This window comes from Crocuta crocuta, unplaced genomic scaffold (assembly GCF_008692635.1).
Source record: "Crocuta crocuta isolate KB4526 unplaced genomic scaffold, BGI_CrCroc_1.0 scaffold19, whole genome shotgun sequence".
NCBI classification, from domain to species: Eukaryota; Metazoa; Chordata; class Mammalia; order Carnivora; family Hyaenidae; genus Crocuta; species Crocuta crocuta.
Window position 1 is genome coordinate 4,251,052 of NW_027551565.1, and position 21,995 is coordinate 4,273,046.

The 21,995-nt window shown below is 39.4% G+C and overlaps 1 long non-coding RNA gene across 1 annotated transcript in view; it reads left to right on the forward strand.

Annotated features, from left to right (window-relative positions):
* LOC144220015 (uncharacterized) overlaps nucleotides 1–21,995 on the forward strand; it is a 73,757-nt gene that overhangs the window by 32,295 nt on the left and 19,467 nt on the right. Inside the window, exons 2-3 of the long non-coding RNA XR_013331586.1 lie at nucleotides 17,379–17,682; nucleotides 18,636–18,716. This is a non-coding gene — a long non-coding RNA (uncharacterized LOC144220015). The remainder of the gene's footprint in view (nucleotides 1–17,378; nucleotides 17,683–18,635; nucleotides 18,717–21,995) is intronic.

Genomic DNA, 21,995 nt, shown 5'->3' on the forward strand with positions numbered 1-21,995 from the left:
GCCAAGATATTTTCATACTGTCCAAGTACCTTTGTACTTGTTTTTCAACTCTTCTTTGACTCCAAAATTATTTTGGAATAAAAATTTGAAAAAATTAAGGGCCATAAAAATATTTAGTAACATGTAAAGATATTTATAATGTATTAAGTTTTAAAAAGCAGTATGATTCCAATTTAGTGCACCCCCAAACACACACACACACACACACAAAACCAAAATTTGAGACATAGCTATCTCTTGTTGGTGGCAATATAAGTAATTTGTTTTACGTTATTGTTGTTAATATTATTGTTACCAATTATCAGTGTTTTCTAAAAGTTTCTGCAATGACTATGCATTAATATTGGAATAAAAATATTTAAATCACTTTTTGATGGATGTGTTACATATCTTCTGTATTTTATATTGTGTTGAAAATAATAGTGGATATTGTCAAAGTGAATTCTTGAATTGAAGCATAGTCTTGCTATTTATTCCCTTTTGCAAAACAGAGAACTATCTCCTTAATTTATATTTATAAATAGCATCTTAATGCTCCGTACAAAATACTCAGTAATAGTTGAATTTTAATTTTTTATTATGTTTATTTACTTCGAGAGAGAGAAAGAGAGAGAGACAGAGTACAAGTAGGGAAGGAGCAGAGAGAGAAACACAGAATCTGAAGCAGGCTCCAGGCTCTGAGCTGTCAGCATGGAGCCCGACATGGGGCTCGAGCCACAAGCCATGAGATCATGACTTGAGCCGAAGTCAGACACCCAACCAAATGAGGTACCCATGTATCCCAGTAATAGTAGGATTTTAAATGTAAGTTTTGCTGTATTCACATGAGTATAAAATGGAGTACAGCTGAAAAAATAAATAAAATATACATACCATATGATATATAGAAATAACAGAAAACATTTAGAGGTGAATATGTAACAGCATATGGTGTACTAGGCGCTATTCTAAGCACTTTACATACATTAACTTATGTAATCCTCACTACAACTCAAAGGTGGTGGGGGGGCGGGTAGTACTCTTATCCCCGTTTTATAGATAGAGATCCAAGGCATAGAGCTTAAGTAATTTGCACAAAATCATGCTGCTGGCAAGCAGTAGGCAGCAATATAAAATACTTCTATGTTCATTATCATTTTACTTAAGTAACTCATTGAGTCAGGTATCATTACCCCAATTAACAGATACAGAATCTGAGCTCTGAGAAGTGATTAGCCCAGCTAAAAGTGACAGAGCGAGGACCCTTGATCTCAAAACTCATGCTTTTTCAGCAATAGCATGCTGCCTCATGCATTAACATAAAGTGGGCAAACCCAAACAGGAAATTACTAGAGAACTGTCAAAACAAATCCCCAGTGGAGAATTCCAAACGTGGATTAGTTCTTTCTCAAGTCGGCTTAAATTTCACACCATCCACCTGCATGGTTTTTTCTTCCCTACCAGCAGAGAATGGTGACGTGTCTTATTTTCTGGTTCAAATCAGAGAAGTTTGGAATACTATAATCTCCAGTGAAGCTACATATTTGTTTACAGAGATTTTCTTTTTCTCCTTTAAATTAAAGAGGCAGTGAATGGTATAGTCTTGCCTCTCTTCCTAGGACTCTGAGAAAGTCATTGTGGGCATTCTCAGGCAAAAGGAAAGTAACTTCATTTTTAGAAAGTAATGCCCTGTTGACAAGTTGGCAGGACTAGCCTTGTTTGGAAAAGAATGTGAAGAAACCCTGAAAGATAATTAGTGTGTGGTAACCTAACTGCACACAGCGGGGCTCTAGCGTGCCTGACAGAGGCAGATGTGGCCACCCAGTTCATTAACACTGTATAGTTTATTTCTAGTGGGGCAATCAGAGAAGGCTCTAGAACCTGGATAGAACTCAAAATAGACTCTGATCTCAGCAACAGTGGGATAGATCTAAGCCACCACCTTGGGCTCGGAGATTAGACTAGAATTCCTCATAAATCTATTTGCTTTTCTTTGACAATCATCTCAAGGTTGCCCATTGGGATGGAGGAGAGTAATGACACAGATGGCGAAAATAAAGGAGAACCTTTTTTGAAGGATTTTATTTTTAAGTAATGTCTACACCCGATATGGGGCTTGAACTCACAACCCTGAGATCAAGAGTTGCATGTTCCACTCACTGAGTCAGCCAGGAGCTCCTAAAGGAGAATTTTAAAACTAGCTTTACAATGCACCATACAATGTTTCCATCATGAGGCTTACCTTTTAACTTATATTTTGCTTAAGTATCAATTAAAATCACACGTGTTTCCGATTTTACAGAGTGAATAAATTTTAGTATAATTGCTTATCAAGTGGTTATCTGTTAATGTAATTCTATTCTGCTAATGACTTCTTTTAATAAAATTGAAGTTATGTTTCACTGGAGGGAGAAAGTAGCTAAGTAGGACTGGTATTTTTGTATTTTAATATGCTATAAAGCATTTTTAAAATGTCCATTACTCTCTTATCCCTATATTCCCACACCTGCTTTTTTGTTCTCCCTTCCATTCCTTAGACCAAGGAAATCCTTTGATAGATCTCTTTCTGCCTCTGTATGTATGCCTCTGTACGTCTAATAGAGCTAGAAAGCACTACCACATATAGCCAATAGGTGCTCTAAAATATGAGGGGCCCTAACCTGGTATATCCATTTACTGATTCTCCAGTGCAGATAGGTGCTACATTCAATAAGTTCATTGGCCTGAGAATCAGATGAATTTGTTTATAATACTACACTTGAAATATACACATATATGTGTGTATATATATATGTATATAAATGTTTTCAAGTGTGTACATAAATGTGTGTATATATGTATGTATACACACATATATACATATATGTGTGTATATATGTATATATGTATATTTATATATATGTATATATGTATATTTTTATATATATGTATATATATATGTGTGTGTGTGTATATATATATATTTTTTTTNTAATACAAATATAATACAAATACACACACATATGTGTGTGTATATATATGTATATAAATGTTTTCAAGTGTGTACATAAATGTGTGTATATATGTATGTATACACACATATATACATATATGTGTGTATATATGTATATATGTATATTTATATATATGTATATATGTATATTTTTATATATATGTATATATATATGTGTGTGTGTATATATATATATATTTTTTTTTTTTTTTTAAAGGGGGCATCTGGGGGGCTAAGTCGGTTAAACATCCAACTTCGGCTCAGGTCATGATCTCACGGTTCATGGGTTTGAGCCCCGTGCCGGCCTCTGTGCTGACGGCTAGCTCAGAGCCTGGAGCCTGTGTCAGATTCTGTGTCTCCCTCTCTCTCTGACCCGCCCTTGCTCATGCTGTCTCTCTCTCTCTCTCTCTCTCAGAAGTAAATAAAACATTAAAAAAATATTTATAATGCAACACTTGTAGTGTGTATTCTCTGATCCTAGCAACTGATGGCGAGTGAAGCAGTTGAACATTATGCTGAGCAAACAGGGAAAGCCAAGCTGTTGTTAAATATTTTCCAAAAGTCTCTTTCTATGTGGCTAATCAGCCAACAGATAAACAAGTGACTTTGAGTCTTTTTCTTTTTTTAAATTAAATAAGAACAAAATTTTTCCTAGATTGCATGCATAGCCCATCAGAGCAACATGGAGCTACTTGCTAAATGCCTGTAACCCCTGTCTTTAGCAGAGAAAGAGAACACATGAAGCTTTTGTTTATTGCTGCGGGTCAATGTGGCATGTCACTGAGCTGATCAATGCCACTGTGTGTCTTGGAGAGAACTCCAGACTTTCAGCAAAGGATTGCTGTATCTTGCCAGGATTTTGTGTTGAGCCCTTATGTACTTTTTCTTTCTACCTGCCTTCTCCTGACTATAAGAATGGAATAAGCTGGCTTAACTACACTCCTGCATCTATTATTTTATGGAGCAGGCAAAATCATTGTGAGTCCTCTCTCCTACCCTTCCGGAGAATAAGGAACCAAAATCCCCAACATAAAGCTTATTGCTGGTTCCATGCCCAGCATGGCTTCTTTTCTCTAGTGAACTTGAGTAGCTCAGTGAGAATGAGACATTACCCAAAGCCAACTCCATTCAGCAAATGGCGCGGGCTTCCTGGCCTCATTTCCCCAGCTCTGGAGCTCATCACGCCATAAACCACAGGGACTTTGTAGGCTTGTTATGGTATTAGCAGCATATGGAGAATACTCATGGAACTCACATGCAGAATGTGTGATGTCAGACCAGTTTACATGAGTCCAAATTTTGTGCAGCTGTTAGACTCAGATGTTTCATTTCATTTTTTATGTCAGCACCATCCCAATAAATCCACTGATCCTGAGACTGAAAAGTAAAGAGGGTTCTGTGTGCTCACATGTGTTTTGGAGCTGCAGAACTCTGCACCACATCTGCACGGACCTGCTCTCACTACCAGGGTAGTCGCATCAGAGCCTCAGCTCCTGTTCTCCTAACAGAAGGGCAAGCATGGCTGTAGAAATCAATATAAAAGCAGATACAAAAGGGCAGCAGCCTTCACATAAATGAGAAACTATTCTTTAGGATCAGTAGATCCTTGCATGGGCACCTGGGTGGCTCAGTCGGTTGAGTGTCTGACTTTGGCTCAGGTCATGATCTCACGGTTTGTGGGTTCGAGCCTCACGTCAGGCTCTGTGCCGACAGCCAGCTCAGAGCCTGGAGCCTGTTTCAGGTTCTGTGTCTCCCTCTCTCTCTGACTCTCCCCTGCTCATGCTGTCTCTCTCTCAGAAATAACTAAAACATTAAAAAAATTAAAAAAATAGATTCTTGCAAAGGGAAATTTCAGGAAAGACATTGCAGTTTCTTCAGAAGGCACTTGATAAAAACCATGCACCAAAACTAATTAGTTTCTGACAAGGAAATGTGTTTGCTAACAAGTGTCCCTGACTCTGCCTCTCAGAGAATCAGCAAGCCTGACTTGGGTTTGCCTTAGTCAGAGTAAGATGAATCACTGTCTTTCACCAGTAAAGGAAAACCTTCAAAGGTTGCCACCCAAATAATGCTGATTTTCAAAAATAAATAGTTCTCAACATTTCCTTGGAATTAAGCATAGAAGACTACATGTATTTTTTTAAATGCCTGAATTTTTAGATTTATATATGGTATTTATGACTCCTCATAATATGACTACATGTGTTATTTAAAAATAAATGCTGAGAACTGTGGATTTCCTGTGATTCATTTTGTATACGTTGTGGCTCTTCATGGTTTGGTGAAAAAACAGAACCTTGGAGATTAAAAGAGAGCGAGAGAGAGAGCGAGAATTCTCTGTTTTTTCTGGACTGGTGCAGGCACAGTTTCTGGGCCTAAGTGAAGAACTGATAGAAGGTTTATTTCTCCTCCTTGCCCCATCCTCATCACTCTGCTCTAAGGATTTTCACAGCTTCATCTCCATGCCTTGTGATGTGGTGGAGAAAAGCTCTGCAAAAGCTTAGTGGCCTGTGGGAAAGTGGCTCTTGCATAAGAAACGTTTGCAGAATTGCTTGTTTGACTTCTCTCCCCCATTCATCATGTTCTGCTGTATGGATTTTTTAAATTCAGAAAAAAACCCCAAAATCAAAACTACTCTAGTTTTCTTCTGAAGAAGAGAAAAACATTCAGCTGCAACACGCTGTGAACATTTTAGGGCCTGCTTCTCATTCCAGATGCATGGCGTGCCTAGCTGCTTAAGACTGAAAATCCCCTGCCGTGCTCCCTAAGCAGGCACAGAGAGCAGATTTCGTGAGCTCCTGGGCACAGTTCAGACTCTAGCTCTTAATGCTCAGTCATTAAAATTACTATAGGGGATAATACTCTATTGGGTGTTATTTGGGAAGATCACACTGAGCAGCATCTTCCTAAATATGGTTTGGAAAGGACTGGATCTCACTTTAGCAACAAGGATAGGGGGTGCTTGGAATGGGGCTTAATCACTTTGGTTTGGAAGATGCTGCTCTTTGAGCAGAAAGCTTTGCTCCATTGCACCATCAGCTTCAATGATTCTGGAAACTCTATGGACCTGGAAAGAGATGTTAAAGGGTTCATGGTCCTTTTGGAAATTCAGAGCTGGCTAGGGGCAGTTGGGTGGCTCAGTCAGTTAAGTGTCTGACTTTGGCTCAGGCCATGATCTCACCGTTCATGAGTTCAAGCCCCACATCAGGCTCTATGCTGACAGCTCAGAGCCTGGAGCCTGCTTTGGATTCTGTGTCTCCCTCTCTCTGCTCCACCTCCACTCATGCTCTGTCTCTGTTTCTCTCTCTCTCTCTCAAAAAAAAAAAAAACCCCACACATTTAAAAAGTTAAAAAAAAAAAAAAGAAATTCAGTGCTGGCTAGATGTTTTATATAAACCAGGCTAGGTGAGTCATGTAGTAGCACGTGGTAGATAAGCAATTGCTGGAAATTCTCATCTAAGAAGGTCAGAAGATTTGCATGAAGGCCTGGTGGCAATTGTAGCAACCGTACAAACTGCTCAAGTGTGAACGTTAAACTTTGTGAAACGTTCAGCTCTTGGTGAATGAGACCCTTCTGAATTTTTTGCTCACTTTTTGATGACTCATCCCTTTTAAGACTAAGCTGTCATCATTCTCTTAACAGTCACATTGTTTTCCCTGTGATAAATATATATTCATTTAATGAGGACATGTAGGAATTTGCAGCTTGAAATAAATCTTTTGGAGAAAAAAATCTGTACAGTATGCCTGATTTCTGGAGGTGATTTTATTCCTATATTACTGCTTTGTTCTTGTATCTCTTACTGTCAAACCCTCTTGCCCTTAAAAGATCACTCATTTTTTAGTTGAATTAATCCACTAACTCTTTGCTTACAGAGAATCCTCCAGGCTGTGCCAACCCAGGGAATAAGAGACTCAATATCTGATATTTAAACATACATAACAGCACATAAAAGTTATAGGTGGTAGTCCACCTATTGGAGGTAGTCAACCTCCTTTTAAATGCCATCATTGACTAAATGTGCAGCTTATATGTCTGGTAATCTAACTCACAGTATTAATTTCAAGTATTTGATGTATTTTTCCTTAGAATTATACTTGGCTGTCAGTTTTCAAGTACGAATTTTTGGTTTAGAAATATGGTCACTGGAGACCTAAGACCTTCCTATTTTGTTTTAAATCTTTTCATTTATTTATTTTTTAGAGAGGGAGAGAGTGTGCATTTGAGACGGTATGGGGGGGGTGCTGCTGAGAGGGTGAGATAGAGGGAAAGGGAGAGACAGGATACTAAGAGGGCTCCATGGGAACGTGACATGGGGCACGATCTCATAATCTTGAGATCATGACCTGAGCCCAAATCAAGAGTCGGATGCTTAACTGACTGACTCAGTCTCCCCCTTCCTATTTTGTTTTAATTGGTTAAATATGCACTGTAGAATGAAGAGGGGACACTTAAGTGGGAAAAAGAGTTAACTGATTTCTTCTTTCCAGAAATACAGGAAGCCATAACTGGATTTGCTAAAATGGGGAACAAGGGTAGCATGTGTGAAACCAAGGTAGGTTCTTATGAGAGGCAATACCCAAAAGTGAAACCAAAGGCCAGCAGACAAAAGGACTTTTATGAGTTCAGGAAGCAAATAGTCAAAATTATAAATGAAGAGGTGGCCCAGGCTTAGGTAGCTTATTGGCAAGTTCTAGCAAGCCTTAAGATATAGATAATTCTTACATTATGTGATCTGTTTGAGAGCATAGAAAAAGATGGAAGCCTTTAAACATGGCTAAGTACTCCACCCCAAATCTCATTGAAATGACACAAAAAATATAAAAAGTAAGAATAATTGACAACAAAGCTAAGAAAACAAGGGTACCACTAGCAGGCTCAAAACAGGGAGAAATTCTTGAAAAGTTTTTGAGAAATATATATTCCTGGGTTGCTCAGTCGGTTAAGCTTCCGACTTCGGCTCAAGTCATGACCTCACCTGTTAGTGAGTTCCAGGCCCACCTCGGGCTCTGTGCTAACAGCTCAGAAAACCTGGAGCCTGCTTCAGATTCTGGGTCTCCCTCTCTCTGCCCCTCCTCCACTCATGCTCTGTCTCTCTCTCTCTCAAAAATAAATATAAAAAATTTTTTAAAAAAGAGAAAAGCATAGGAGATAAAACTGGCAGAAAACCTTCCAAAACAGAAAAACACCTGAAAGCTCAGGAGATGAAAAGAAGACATTTTTAAATTTTTGGTTTCTTTTTAAGAGAGAGAGAGGGGGCACAAGTGGACGATGGGCAGAGAGAGATATTCTCAAGAGAGGCAGAAGGAGAGGAAGGGGAGGAGAGAGAGAGGAGCAGGGCTCACCTGAAGTGAGCACGAGCTCACTCAATGTGGTTGTGGGACCTGAGCTGAAGTCAGATGCTTAATGACTATCGAACCACCCAGGCACCCAAAGAAGACATTTTTCAAGGTGAGTTTTTTTTTTAATATTTTTATTTATTTCTAGGAGAGAGAGAGAGAGAGAGAGAGAGAGGGAGAGAGCGTGATCAGGGGAGGGTCAGAAAGAGAGGGAGATACAGACTCTGAAATAGGCTCCAGGCTCTGAGCTGGCAGTCAGCACGGAGCCCGACGCGGGGCTCGAACCCACGAACCGTGAGATCATGACCCAAGCGAAAGTCGGACGCTTAACCGACTAAGCCACCCAGGAGCCCCTCAAGGTGAGTTTTTAAAAGCAGATCTCCAGGAAAAGCATATGAGGAAGGAAGGAAGGAAGGAAGGAAGGAAAGGAGGGAGGGAGGGAGGGAGGGAGGAAAAGAATGGACCATGAGTAGGGACAGGTAATTATTTAAATATTACAAATGAACTGCATCTGAATCTCAATCTCAATAGAGTTACCTGGTGTTTGTCACTAGGATCAAGCCAGCAGTATAGTTTTCTAGATGGAAGTGGGAGCTTTCACATAGAAAACTCTCAGAGGGGACCCTCAGACCAGAGAAGGCTTTAGATAATCTAGAGTTAATCAAGATCAGTGAAACGAAGTCCTGCATCCAGATGGTAATTTACTTGTAGACCTTAAATGAAAGTTCACCTGATCCCACACCTACCTCCTTCCCAGCCATTATCCCTATAATCAGAATCTGCTTTTCAACAGGTAGAGGAATAGGAATTCTACAGTCAGTTGGGGAACTATCAACGAAATAGAATTTTTTGAGACATAGATAATAATAATTTTAACATAAGTTTAGTTAAGATTCTCTAAGAGATCCAAAAATACTGAAGTTCATTAAGCAATAACAAAAAAGGCTATTATGAAAAATAATTATTTTTAAAAAATTAAAAACATTTGGGGGCACACCCAGGTTTTTTAATTTTAGTATAAAAATTTTTTAAGTTTTATTTATTTATTTTGAGAGTGAGAGAGCTTGAGCAGGGGAGGGGCAGAGACAGGGAGAGAGAGAATATCAAGTAGACTCCGTGCCATCAGCATGGAGTCTGATGCAGGGCCTGAACTCACAAACCACGGGATCATGACCTGAGCTGAAATCAAGAGTTGGACGCTTAACCCACTGAGCTACCCAGGTGCCCCAGACCCAAGTTTTTAAAAAGAAAAATTGAAAATATTTATTTAAAGAATCTAAGAAAAAGAAAAATAATAAAATAAACATTTTGAAAAAGCAAAAGAAAATGAGAAATGATACAAAACAAAAATTAATGAAAAGGAAAAACTAGCAAAAATGAAGTTAACCTGAGGATTCCATAGAATACAAAGCTGATTCCTTGGAAGGTAAAATGTAAGGTAAACTTCCGAGTAATTTAAATTAAAAACCTAGCATAAATAACCAATATTAAGAATGAAAAAGGGAGAATTAATTATAGATACAGGAGAGATTTAGAAAGTCAAAATCTATTGGAAGAATAAAATATTATAACTAATTTGTATTTACCTAAGAATGCTAGAATGGCTTAATAAATGTTAGGAAATCTGTTAAGCATTTATAAAATAAAAGAGAAAGTCCATATGATCATCTTAATAGACTCTATAAAAGCATATTAAAAATGAATGCCTGTATCTTTTGAAAAGTGTTAGCAAGTTAAGACTAGAAGGAAAACTTTCTTACTTGATATCAGATACTACAGTAAATATTATCTGTAATGGTAAAAGACTAGAAGCAATCCCATTAAATTCAAATTTAAACCCCCCCACAAAGATATCTGTAATTATCATTACTATTTAAGAATGTATAGAGTTGGGGCACCTGGATGACTCAGTCAGTTAATGTCTGACTCTTGATTTTGGCTTAAATCATTTATCTCATGGTTTGTGAGATAGAGCCCTACATCAGGCTCTGCACTGATAGCTGGACAGTGTGGAGCCTGCTTGGGATTCTGTCTCCCTCCCTCTCTGCCCCTCCCCTGCTTGCTCTCTGTCTTCTCTCAAAATTAATAAAAATAAACTTTAAAAAAACCCTAAAAGTCAAGAAGGACAAAGATTGACAAATGATTACAAACATTTTTAATATATCAGTGTGGTTAAAGTTTCCATAGACATAGTTATGGGAGAAAACACCTGCCATGTATATAACAGACAAAGGATTACTACATATATGAAATAATCTTGTAAACTGATAAAAACAGTCAAGGAATATGAGCAGATAATTTAGAGAAAAAAATACAAATTTCCAAGATTCCAAGCTTCACTAGTAATGAAAGAGATGCAAAGTCAAATGCCTAGGTTTGGAGGTCTTTGTTGGGGTTTTTTTTCTTTTTGTTTTTTTTGTAGTTTATTATTATTATTGTTGTTGTTGTTGTTGTTGTTGTACTAATCTTGCTTACTGTTCTCTGAAGCTCCTGGATCTGTTGATGGTTGGGGAGTGGGGGAGGGGGTTGCTGTCTGTAATTCATTTTGGAAAATTCTTAGGCATTATTTTTCAAATATTCCTTCTGCCCTATTCTCCTTTCCTTGCAGTATTCTAATCACACACATGGTAGATCTTTTTATTTTATTTTTTTACATGTTAGCTCTTTTGATATTGTCCCACAGTTATGTTCAGTTTTTGAAAATTCTGTTTTCTCTTTGAGTTTCAGTTTGGGAAGTTCCTACTGAGTTACCTTAAAATTCACCAATTGTTTCCTCAGTGTGTCCAGTACACAAGCTCACCAAAGATATTCTTAATTTTTTCACTTTTTCATTTCACAAAATGGCAGTTTTTCATTTTTAGTATTTCCTTTTGATTCTTATAGTTTTCACCTCTTTGTTGACATTACCCATTTGATCTTACATGCTGTCTATTTTTCTTTTCTTTTCAAGTTTATGTATTCATCTGAGAGGGGGGGGGTGCGTTTGAACAGGGGAGGGACAGAAAGAGAGAGGATCCCAAGCAGGCCGTACAGTGTCAGCACAGAGCCCAACGCGGGGCTCAAACTCACTAGCAGTGAGATCATGATCTGAGCAGAAACCATGAGTCTGAGGCTTAACGAACTGAGCCACTCAGGCACCTTCTATTTTTATATTAGAACTTTTAACATATTGATCATGGTTATTTTAAATTCCTTACCTGATAATTCTATCATCTGTGTCATATCTAAATTGATTATGATGCTTATTTTGTCTCTTTAGATTGTGTTTATTCTTGTCTTTTAATATGTCTTGTAAGCCAGATATGTTGTATTTGTAATAGGTACTGAGGTGAATAGGCCTTAAAATGAAGATTTATGTTAATCTGGTTTAGAGTAGGCTATGTTTAATGTTTGTTGTAGTTATAAGTTCCAAAGTCCTCTAGTATCCTTATTTGTATGTCTTCTTTTGGTTCTGGGGGTTCCCTTTGTACTCGAGAATCTGGGTCTTGCAATTCTCTCAGTTGTAATCCGCTGGAGGCTTACTGGTAAGGTGGTAAGGTATGGGGGAGGGGAAGTGTTCTATAATCTTCTGATTAAATCTCAGTCTTTTGGTGGGCCTGTGTCTTGGAAGTTTGGCCTTCATAGGTGTTTCTGTCTCTCTCATAGGATCCTCCTCCCGTATATTCCACTCCTACTGTCTGGTTAACTATGTTTTTTGGGTTTGTTGTAGGTGAGACTGAAAGGCTAGGTGCCGGAGAAGGGTGGAAATCCCGGACTGCAGGTGGGACAAGCTCTCTTTAGTGTCTCAGGAAGGTAGATCTCTGTTATAGAGAAGGACCCAGGAAGGTTGTACCATCGCTACTTTTCCCATCCCCCTGCCGAGGCCAACGGGGAACGTCTCTCAGATCCTCACCATGAGGATCCTGGGGAAGAAAGACCTCAAAGTTGCGAGGCTCCCATATGATTAAGGCCCCAGGCATTTCTCACTGTCACACTAGTCCACATTCAGCCTCCGGTAATTCATCACAATTAATAGTGAAGTCAAGGGGTCTCACCCTTATCACTCCAGTGGCTTCTGTTGAATCTCTCTGGATACACTTGTCTCTCCTGATTTCAGAGTGTGGTTTGAGTTGAAACTTCAATTCTCTGATGGATCTAAGAAAAGTCACTGATTTTCAGTTTGTCCAGCTTTTCCTTGTTGTGAGGATGGGATGGGTGGCTTCTAGGCTTTTTACATGTCAGAGTGAAAACCAAGAGTCTGCAAACTGAAATGAAATCTCATTTTTGGCCTACCAGATTGGCAAACTTAAGAATGATTATATTCAGTAGTAGAGAGAGAGGAAGGAAGTGAGCATTCTCATATGGTGTCATCTTTGACAGGATAGGAATCTAAATAGGGTGTCATCTTTGTTTTCTTAAAAAAATTTCTTTAATGTCTTATTTTATTTTTTGAGAGGCAGAACATGAGCAGGGGAGGGACAGAGAGAGAGAGGGAGACACAGAATCCAAAGCAGGCTCCAGGCTCTGAGCTGTCAGCACAGAGCCTGATGCTGGGTTCAAAACCACAAACATGAAATCATGTTCTGAGCTGAAGTTGGTCAATCAACTGACTGAGCCACTCAGGTGCCTCGGGTGTCATTTTTCTTAAAGGCAATTTCACATTATCAAAGTTTAAGATGCACAACCCCTTTGACCTAGCAATTCCACTTCCAGAATTCTATTCTACAGATAAGCACACACAAATGTGAAACTATACGTGGACAAGAACGTTTGCTAAATAATTGCCTTTCATAGAAATAAATTGGATACACTACAGTCTTATCAGTAGAAGAATGGTTAAAAAAATACTCAGCAACTGTATTTCATGTATTCCATGGCCATTGTATAACCCACTAAAAACATAGGTAGATTACTATAGTAAAATGATAGCACATCCATGACATTGCCCCATGAAAAAACATCAAGTAGCAGAACAGTATGTGAATATGATATTATCTTTGTAAAAACAAAACAAGCAAAACATTGTGTGTGCATGGGGCACGGGGGTGGGTGTGCGTAGACATGTATTTGTATCTGCTTAGAAAAGAGTCTGGAAGTAGAGACATCAAATTCCAGAGTTTAATAGCTTCTCCTCCAGCAAGGAGGAGAAGCATTCCATTTTAGACCAGATTAACATGTTTTAAAGCAAACATGTGTTACTTTTATAATCAAAAACACAAACACAAAGAAAGCAGCTCCTGTTCCTCAATTAAAGAGAAAGCCGTCTGGGAAAAGACGGCAATAACCTTTAGTTCATATTTCTAAACAATTCTAGGAATCTTAAACAAGTTGCATTTTTGTCTAAGTAAAAAACCTCTTGGGAATGTAGTAGGGAAGGAAAGCCACTTCTCTGCCAGTGGAATGGGCTGGTTAACCTTGGCCTGTGTAAGAGTGAGTGCAGGAACTATGTCCATCGTACTTGTCATGGTCACTCCAGCATCTAGTCTATGTCAAGCACTTAGCAGGGTCTCGGTATGTATTGGTTGAGTTAATAAATTAAACAAACAAACAAGGCAACAATTCTGTGACAAATTATTATACCATATACAATAGGGAAATCTGGTAAGCAGTTGATCAGAAGTTTTTCTGTTCTTACTGAGTTGAGATACTAGTCTCAAATTCTAGCATTTAAATAGGAAGTTATTAGCACCATAGCAATGTTAAGGAAATTGGCCAGACTGAGAGAGAGTGCTGCTCATTGACTGAGAATCTTTCTCATACTGAAATAGCAGTAGAAGTTGCCAAGGTAATTTTCTCTCTGCCAGCTCACAAAAAGGATCACTGACTCAGGAAATGATCTAAATGTTTAACATTTTAGGTTTAATTTTTACATTCAAAAAGTAATATAGCAAGTGAGGCCAGAGTCAGGAGGACCTGGGGGTGTCCGTGGGTTAGAGTCTGTTACCACAGGCTCCAGGATAAAAAGAGGGGAGACATAGGTTTATTGAACACCTCCTAACTACTCACTGAGGCACTGGATTAGTCACTCAGCACATGGTACCTCATTTAATGTCACAACAAGCTTGTGAAGTGTTGTCATCATCTTATAGATGAAGAAACTGGGATGTGGAGAACTTGGGTAACCCGTCTCAGGGCACACAGGCAGAACATGGCAGAGCTGGGATTTGAATGTAGATGGGCCTGGATCCAAAGCCCATGGTCATCTCCGGAGCCACTGGACTCTGTCCTGGTTGGTGTTGGCATGGCTCGCCTATCATGTTAACATGAGAGCAGTCCCTAGAAGACTCCTAAGGGCTTGGTTACTAAGAACTGACTAGATTGGGCCATCACCTCCATAGAATAATCCAGAGATTTTACACACAGATGTAAGATCCCCACCCCATCTTTAAATTCTAGAAGCTAAGGGGAAATGACTCAGTATTACCAAACAGGACTCTCTACATCATGAATAAACACAGGTGTGCTCTATATTCCCTCAAATTTGTCCCAGGAGACAGAGCACCCCCCCCCCCCCCGGGGNGCCGGTGAGACAAGTCACAGTTCCCGAAGAACTGCTTACAAAGGTGTCAGTGATGCAGAGACAGTCACTTGTTATAAATACCCTCATGGAATAAAGATCTTCATTTACTTTTCCATAATATTTGCTAACTCAGATGAAATGCTTTTCATCTTTATTTTCACCACAGCGGAAAGCTGACATATCAGAGTGCTGCAGTTTTCAGCATGTTTATGCCACCTTAGATTCTTTCTCTAATGTACTTCACGTCCAGTGTTTTGACTCCCTTTACAGCATGTTAGGTACTATCTCTGTTTTCATGACACGCTGCCCTGACCCTCGAATGTTAGAGTGCATCCTGGCCTGGTCCTGGGCTTCCTACTTTTCTCTCCTCCCATGGCGTTACATATTTTTCACATGCTGATCATGTATATTATTTCACAGGAAATAAAACACTTTTATCTCCCTGGCTCTCATGCCTCCAGTCCAATGTCCAACAGAAATCTTCCATATAAAAGGGCTACAAAGAGTTCTCGCTCCCTACCTTCACCTCGAACCTATTCCTACCCTCCACCTGAATCCAGTTCCCCATCTCACGATGCTGCCATTCACTCTGTTATTCAAACCTTAGCACTTAACTGGTTTCCCACCCTTCCCTTGCCCCATATCTAAGTCTTCAGCATGTTGGAGGCTCTGCCTCCAGAGCATCTCAAATCCATCCACTTTATTTCATGTCACTGCTGGTATGAAGCCACCAGTCTCTTGCCTCAACTACTCTAAGCTGGCCTCCTTGCTTTCATCTTTTTCCTGTAAAGCAGCCAGAGCAATAACTTTAAAACACAAATAATATTAATATATTGTCTGAAATCTTTAAATGGTTTCCAGTTTTACTTCACCATGGCCTAAAGGACTTGCATTATGCAGCCCCTACCTACCTATACGACTTCATTTCCTCTATCTCTGTTAAGCCACAGCCCTGCAGTCACATTACCCTTCTTCCTATTCCTTGAACATGCCAAGCCTTTCCCTTGGGCTTCTCTGGATACTCCTCAGATTCTCCCCCAGACTTCCCATGGATGGGACTTCCTCACTCAGGTCTCAGTTTACACGTTACCTCCTCCGTGGTTCTGCCATGACTACTCTAAAGTAGTTAGCCTTTATTTTACTGGTCATTCCCTAACACGCATCCTATTTCAGTTTTTTAAATAACACTTATAATTATCTAACATTACTTTTTCAGGGGCACCTGGGTGGCTCAGTTGGTTAAGCGTCTGAGTTGGGCTTAGGTCATGATCCCACAGCTCATGGGTTCAAGTCCCGCGTTGGGCTCTGTGCTGACAGATCGAAGCCTGGAGCCTGCTTCAGATTCTGTGTCTCCATCTCTCTCTGCCCCTCCCCTGCTCATGCTCTGTTGCTCTCTCCTTCAAAAATAAATAAACGTTAAAAAAAAAACTGTTTCAGGGACACCTGGGTGGCTCAGTCGGTTAAGCGTCCGACTTCGGCTCAGGTCATGATCTCACGGTTCCTGGGTTCGAGCCCCGTGTCAGGCTCTTTGCTGACAGCCAGCTCGGACCCTGCTTCGGATTCTGTGTCTCCCTCTCCCTCTGTTCATGCTCTCTCAGAAATAAATTTAAAAAACATTAAAAAATTGTTTTAACTACTTTTTAAATTACCTGTTTATTGTTTGCTTCTCCTGTAGAAAGACCCCTCCATGTGAGCGGGATTGTCTCTTGCTCAGGGCTGTATCTCTAGAACTAAGACTCTTTCTTTTACTGAAATCGTGTAAGTTGCCAGGGCAATTTTCTTTTCTGCCAGCCTACAGAATGTTAGATCACTGACTCAGGACATGACTAAATTAATAATATTTTAGTTCTAATGTCTGCATTAAAAATAATGTAGTAAACGGGGCCTGAATTAAGATTCTAAATCAGAATCAGATTAGCAGAGAAAAGGGGTTCAATAAAAGTGTGTGGACTATTAAAGGTAATGTGAATACAAAGGAGTGAAATGCTGCCCGTTACTAATCTGAGGCTATAATTATGATACACGAACGTCGTACTCATTTTACAGCATTCTAATTAAATGAAGAATTCTAGCTTGTATTTAAAATATACGTTGCATTATGTCACCACTTACTGTCACACCAGTTGAACATTGCAAAACATTGACCACTTAAATTCATCCAAAGGAGAAAAATATGGGGCAAATCTGCCTTCCCCCTAATAGTAAACAGCTGTGCTTGCTGAACTTTCCCGTTTGAATCTCATCACTTTGAACGTCTAGCATCACTTCTAAAAGCTGAGATGGCCAAATACAGGCTTCCCTAATTAGTGACTTCCACCTCACCTTGAAAACAGTGCTCCCCAGATAGCTAAACAGGACTGTGGCAGTCCTGGCTTCTAGCTAATGAGCTGGCAGTAAAGAGGGCTGGTTGCTTTTTGAACAACACCTTTCCTAAGCAGAGGCCCGTGGTGAGAAGTCATCCTTCTTGGTAGGGGTGGAAACATTGATTTTGCTCTTTTATTCCCCCTCGCAAACAGTAATATATTATTTATTCTTTTTACTCGCTTGTTATCACTTGTTATCTAAAAGCAAAGATGCAAAATGCCGGAACACCATAGAAGCCTGAGGTTTCCTTTTGCCTCCTAAGGAGGACTTCTAAATAGAGGCATTTTATAAACAGCTGCATGTTCTTTTGGAGAGGAAATTGGAGGAACTGGCTGGCTGAAGAAAATGAAACGCGCGGAGCTGTATGATGTCTTTTCTTCTGATAAATTATGGGTAAACCTGAAGGAGCAGAGGAGACAAGTGGTCTTTTATTATCTGCAAACTAAGCCTGAGGAATGTGGGATGGCCCAGAGCAACTTCTGCAAATTGAAGTGGATCTTCTTTAACTGTAAGTTAAAAAGCAACAATATAAACTTAAAAACAGTCTGGATAAGTTGTAAGGAGGAGCCATTCATTTCCGTTAGATTTCTCCTGATTAGGTCTGTGGATCAGCTAAATTGGGTAAAGTTGTCTTTTGCGGGGTGTAAGAGATTTATTTCAGATTTCTACGTCACCAAAGAGTGCAAAGTGAGTTCAAGTCAGATTCCACATAGATTTGGAGGAAGGAGAACATACAAATCATAATGAATGAAGTAGAGAAAGATTTCCTGAGGAGTCACAGCAGTTACATTCTTTGGGCTATTTTTTTAATTTTAAATCTGGATAGGGGGATGCAAGATGAGTTACACCTGCAAGGGAGTTAGGCTCCGCTGTTTGTTCTTGAGATTCAGGGAAACCAAAAACGAATTTGGGTTTAGTTGAGGTTTCTGCGCATATCAGAATGAAACCACATAAGGTCATAGAAATTCAGAGTTAGAGAAGGCTTTGAGTATCTCCTACCCAATTTATAAATGAGGATACAAGTCCAGCTTTTGGCATGGAAACTGACCATCCTAAAGGCAGAAGGCAAGTCACTTTTAGGTTCACATCACTTTCCCTTTAATCTCTTTTCTGTCTACCTCTCTCATCTTTAAGTTGGAAATTCTCAACATACTTGAGACTACAGTGGTCTGACATAGCTTAGAAAGGATCTGATTTGACTTCAGGTTATAGTTGGAGACACAGCCACAATTACAAAATGTAAAACCAATTAGGAAAACAAAGTTCAGTAGAAGGGACTCGTACTTAGATTTTCATGAGTGTTTCTGTTTTGTGTATCAAGGGAATTCTTTATTTCTAAGACATTTACAGATAAAGAGAATGAAAAGAACTTTGGTATGATTCAATGGTGGTGGTTTCAGTTGATTTTAATTTCATCAATGAGCTAATTATCTATTATTCTGTTCCTCAAACACCAACCAGCCCATCTCCAAAGTCAAATGCCACCTATTTGCTTCCTGCCTCTGTATTCCCAAAGAGAAGCTGGGGACAATGAAGTTTCAGGTATGCTGGTCTACTGGGTATGGAATACTTGGATACTGACACTTTGATTTGCAAGTCATTAGGAAATATTTAAAATTATTGTGAGTCAAATTATTTCTAAAGACATGATGACCCCAAAACCATCTCCTAGAACTCAGGCCCATGATCACTGAAGCCAGCTGAGAAAAATGAAAACTCCTTTTTTTTACTAACTCATATTCTACCTTTGTCTAAGAAAAAAATAGCTATCTTTACAAGAAAACAATCTCTTTCCTCAAAAAAGTGCTCTCTGCATTACTTGTAATAATGAACCTTGGAAACGATCTTAATATCCAATAATAAAGTAGTGATTAAGTAAATCATGGCATATAACCTACATGAAGTATTGTGCAAAAGTCCAAGTTGACAATTAGGGAAGCTACAGAAATATGGAAATATTTAATTATTATGCATTGACTGTCTACTGTATTCTAAAACTCTCCTGGACAGTGGAAATAAAGGAGTACCTCAAATAGCTTAGTAGTAGAGGAATCAGACACAGATAAGCATTTCAAAAAGAAAGGACTGCGAAGATGGAGGGCTAGATGCATGTTCTGGGAGCTATAAGCCATTCAGTATGGCTGGGAAGATGGGGTGGGGATGAGGTGGAGGGGGGAGCCAGAGAGGAAGACATGGGCCAGATTGAGGAGGCCTTGGATTTATTCTGTAGATAAAGAGGTGTTATTGTAAGTTTTAACAGGATAAAATACATGCTACTATAGTCATGTATTCATGTATTCATTCATTCACTTGATTATTTGTTAATTTGAGGATCACTTATTGAGTGTATTCATTGTGATAAACTCAGGTACTATAAAGATGAATAAAAAATGATCTCTACCTCTGAGAGGCTAACAACCTTAGAGGTGGGACAGTCTCATATTGTAATACTGTGATTAGCAGCACTTCAAAGGAGCCATCTACAAGGTGCTATGGAAGCACAAAAATAAATGCTTTTATGAGGAGGGAGTGGATGAAATGGTCCCCAGAGTCCTATGTAGGGAGGAAAACCTGTCTTCCCCTCTACCCATTTAGGTTTATTGGCTGATGTTCTGTAAATTAGATTAAGAGAAAAGATTTTATTAGTGCATGTATTGCTCATGTGCACAGGAGTACTCAGTGATGAATAACTCAAAGGGGGTGGTTAGAACTTGGTCTTCACAGAATTTTTAACAAAAGCACATAATTTAAAAAAAATGATATCACCTTTATTGAGATATAATTCACATGATAAAGTCAAACCTTTTAAAGTGTATCATTCAATGGTTTTTAGTATATCTGCAGAGCTGTGCAACCATTGCTGTCACCTCGAAAAGAAACAACACACACTCCAGCATTCACTGCCATCCACTGTCCCCTCACCCCTGGCAATCATTAATCTGCTTCCTGACTCTAGGAATTTGCCTATTCTGGACATTTCATAGAAATGGGATCGTACAACTTGTGGTCTTTTTGTCTGGTTTCTTTAACTTAGTGTGATGTTTTCAAAATCCATCCATGTTATAGCATGTATCAGCACTTCAGTGCTTTTTGTGGTGAAATAATATTCCACTGTAATAACTACACCATATTTTGTTTATCCAAAGCACAATAGCCTTTTAAGAAAGTGACAAGACAAAGGAAAAGGACTGAGTTTCTGGCTGGTAAACTGTGGGAAGGTAAATACATGGGGAACTAACAGATGAGAAAGGATAGGTAGAAACGTTTGTTATGTAGATTCTCCTGGGTGATTAACTTCTGTCCTTCCTAGTAGAGAGGGGCAGCGGGGACACTCTAACAAATCTGTATCTTGCTTTTAGGCAAATAGGGGGAGGGTGGGGATCTTTTTCCCTGTTTTTTCTCGGTTGCCTTCAGTTCAAAATAATCTTTACGTCAAATATTTTGGGGTGGCATATTCTGCTACCCATCACTTAACTGAGGACAATCAGTCTGGAAAACAAAACAAAACAAACAACACATGTAGGTCAAGAGAGAAAATTTAATATAGGGAATTAGGTAACCAGGTCTTAGAGAGAACTGAAAATACAAAAGGGGAACACATAGGTTTCATAGACATAGTAACTTCAGGAAGCAACAACCACCTCCTAGGTCTGAACAAACAAAGAAGACACTGGGGTTATCAGGTTCAGAAGCTTAGCGATGGATGACACAGAGAGGGAACCCGGCCCTCAGAAGAAGGGACACAGGGCAAGCGGTGTTTCTAAGGAAAGTGGGACTAAGGAAGGTAGGATGAAGCTGGTTCTGGTAATGTCAGAAGAAACTGGAGCCTGAAACTAACTGCCATTGTCAGGACAAAGGGTCATTGCTGGGTGACCGCATAAGAAAAGCAAGCAAGTAGGAAAGTACAGGTCTATTCAACTTCCTCATGCCTTCTGGTTCCCGTGAGCACCCCCTATTGTTGAAACCAAAAGGAATTCAGCTGACAAAAGAAAAAGGGGGTTTGTGTAATTTCAACCCCAACAGGGAAGAGAAAGGTAGATTTGGAGCTGACAGAAAATAGCTTAATCTCAGGTTTAAGAGTTGAGATCTTATAAAGTGAGGAAGCCAGTTTATATGGAGGGCATTGCAGGCAGAAAGAAACCACATGTGCCAAGGCATGATGCCATCAAATGGCTTGGTGTTCTTGGGAATTACAAGTACAGACAGCCATTGCCGTTGGAATGTAAAATGCATTGGGAATGTAGTGAGCAGTGCAACTGGAGTGATTGAAAGGGGCTATGTGGCCTAAAGGGCAGGAAATCCCATGCGAAAGAGCAAAGCAGGAAAATATTTTTAAAATATCTCTTGCTATATTTTTTCCCTTTCAGTCATTCAGGTTTGCTGTTGTTGTTATTGTTGTTTTAACCCTCATAGTCATTAAGAATAACCTTGAATAGGGGTGCCTGGGTGGCTTAGTCGGTTGAGCATCCGACTTTCGCTTAGGTCATGATCTCGCGGTTCGTGGGTTCGAGCCCTGCGTCGGGCTCTGTGCTGACTGCCAGCTCAGAGCCTGGAGCCTGTTTCAGAGTCTGTGTCTCCCTCTCTCTCTGACCCTCCCCTGCTCACGCTGTCTCTCTCTATCCTAGAAATAAAATAAAAATATTTAAAAAAAAAAAAAAGAATAACCTTGAATCTGAGGCTTTTTGTTTTAGGGAAGGGGAGAGTACTTGATATAGCACAGAACAAATGGGTCATTGCCTACATTTTTGAATTTCAGAATAGTTGTTTTAAGTCCCTAAGGAAACAAAATAGCCTGAGGACAAGCCCTTTTGATTTGCAAGA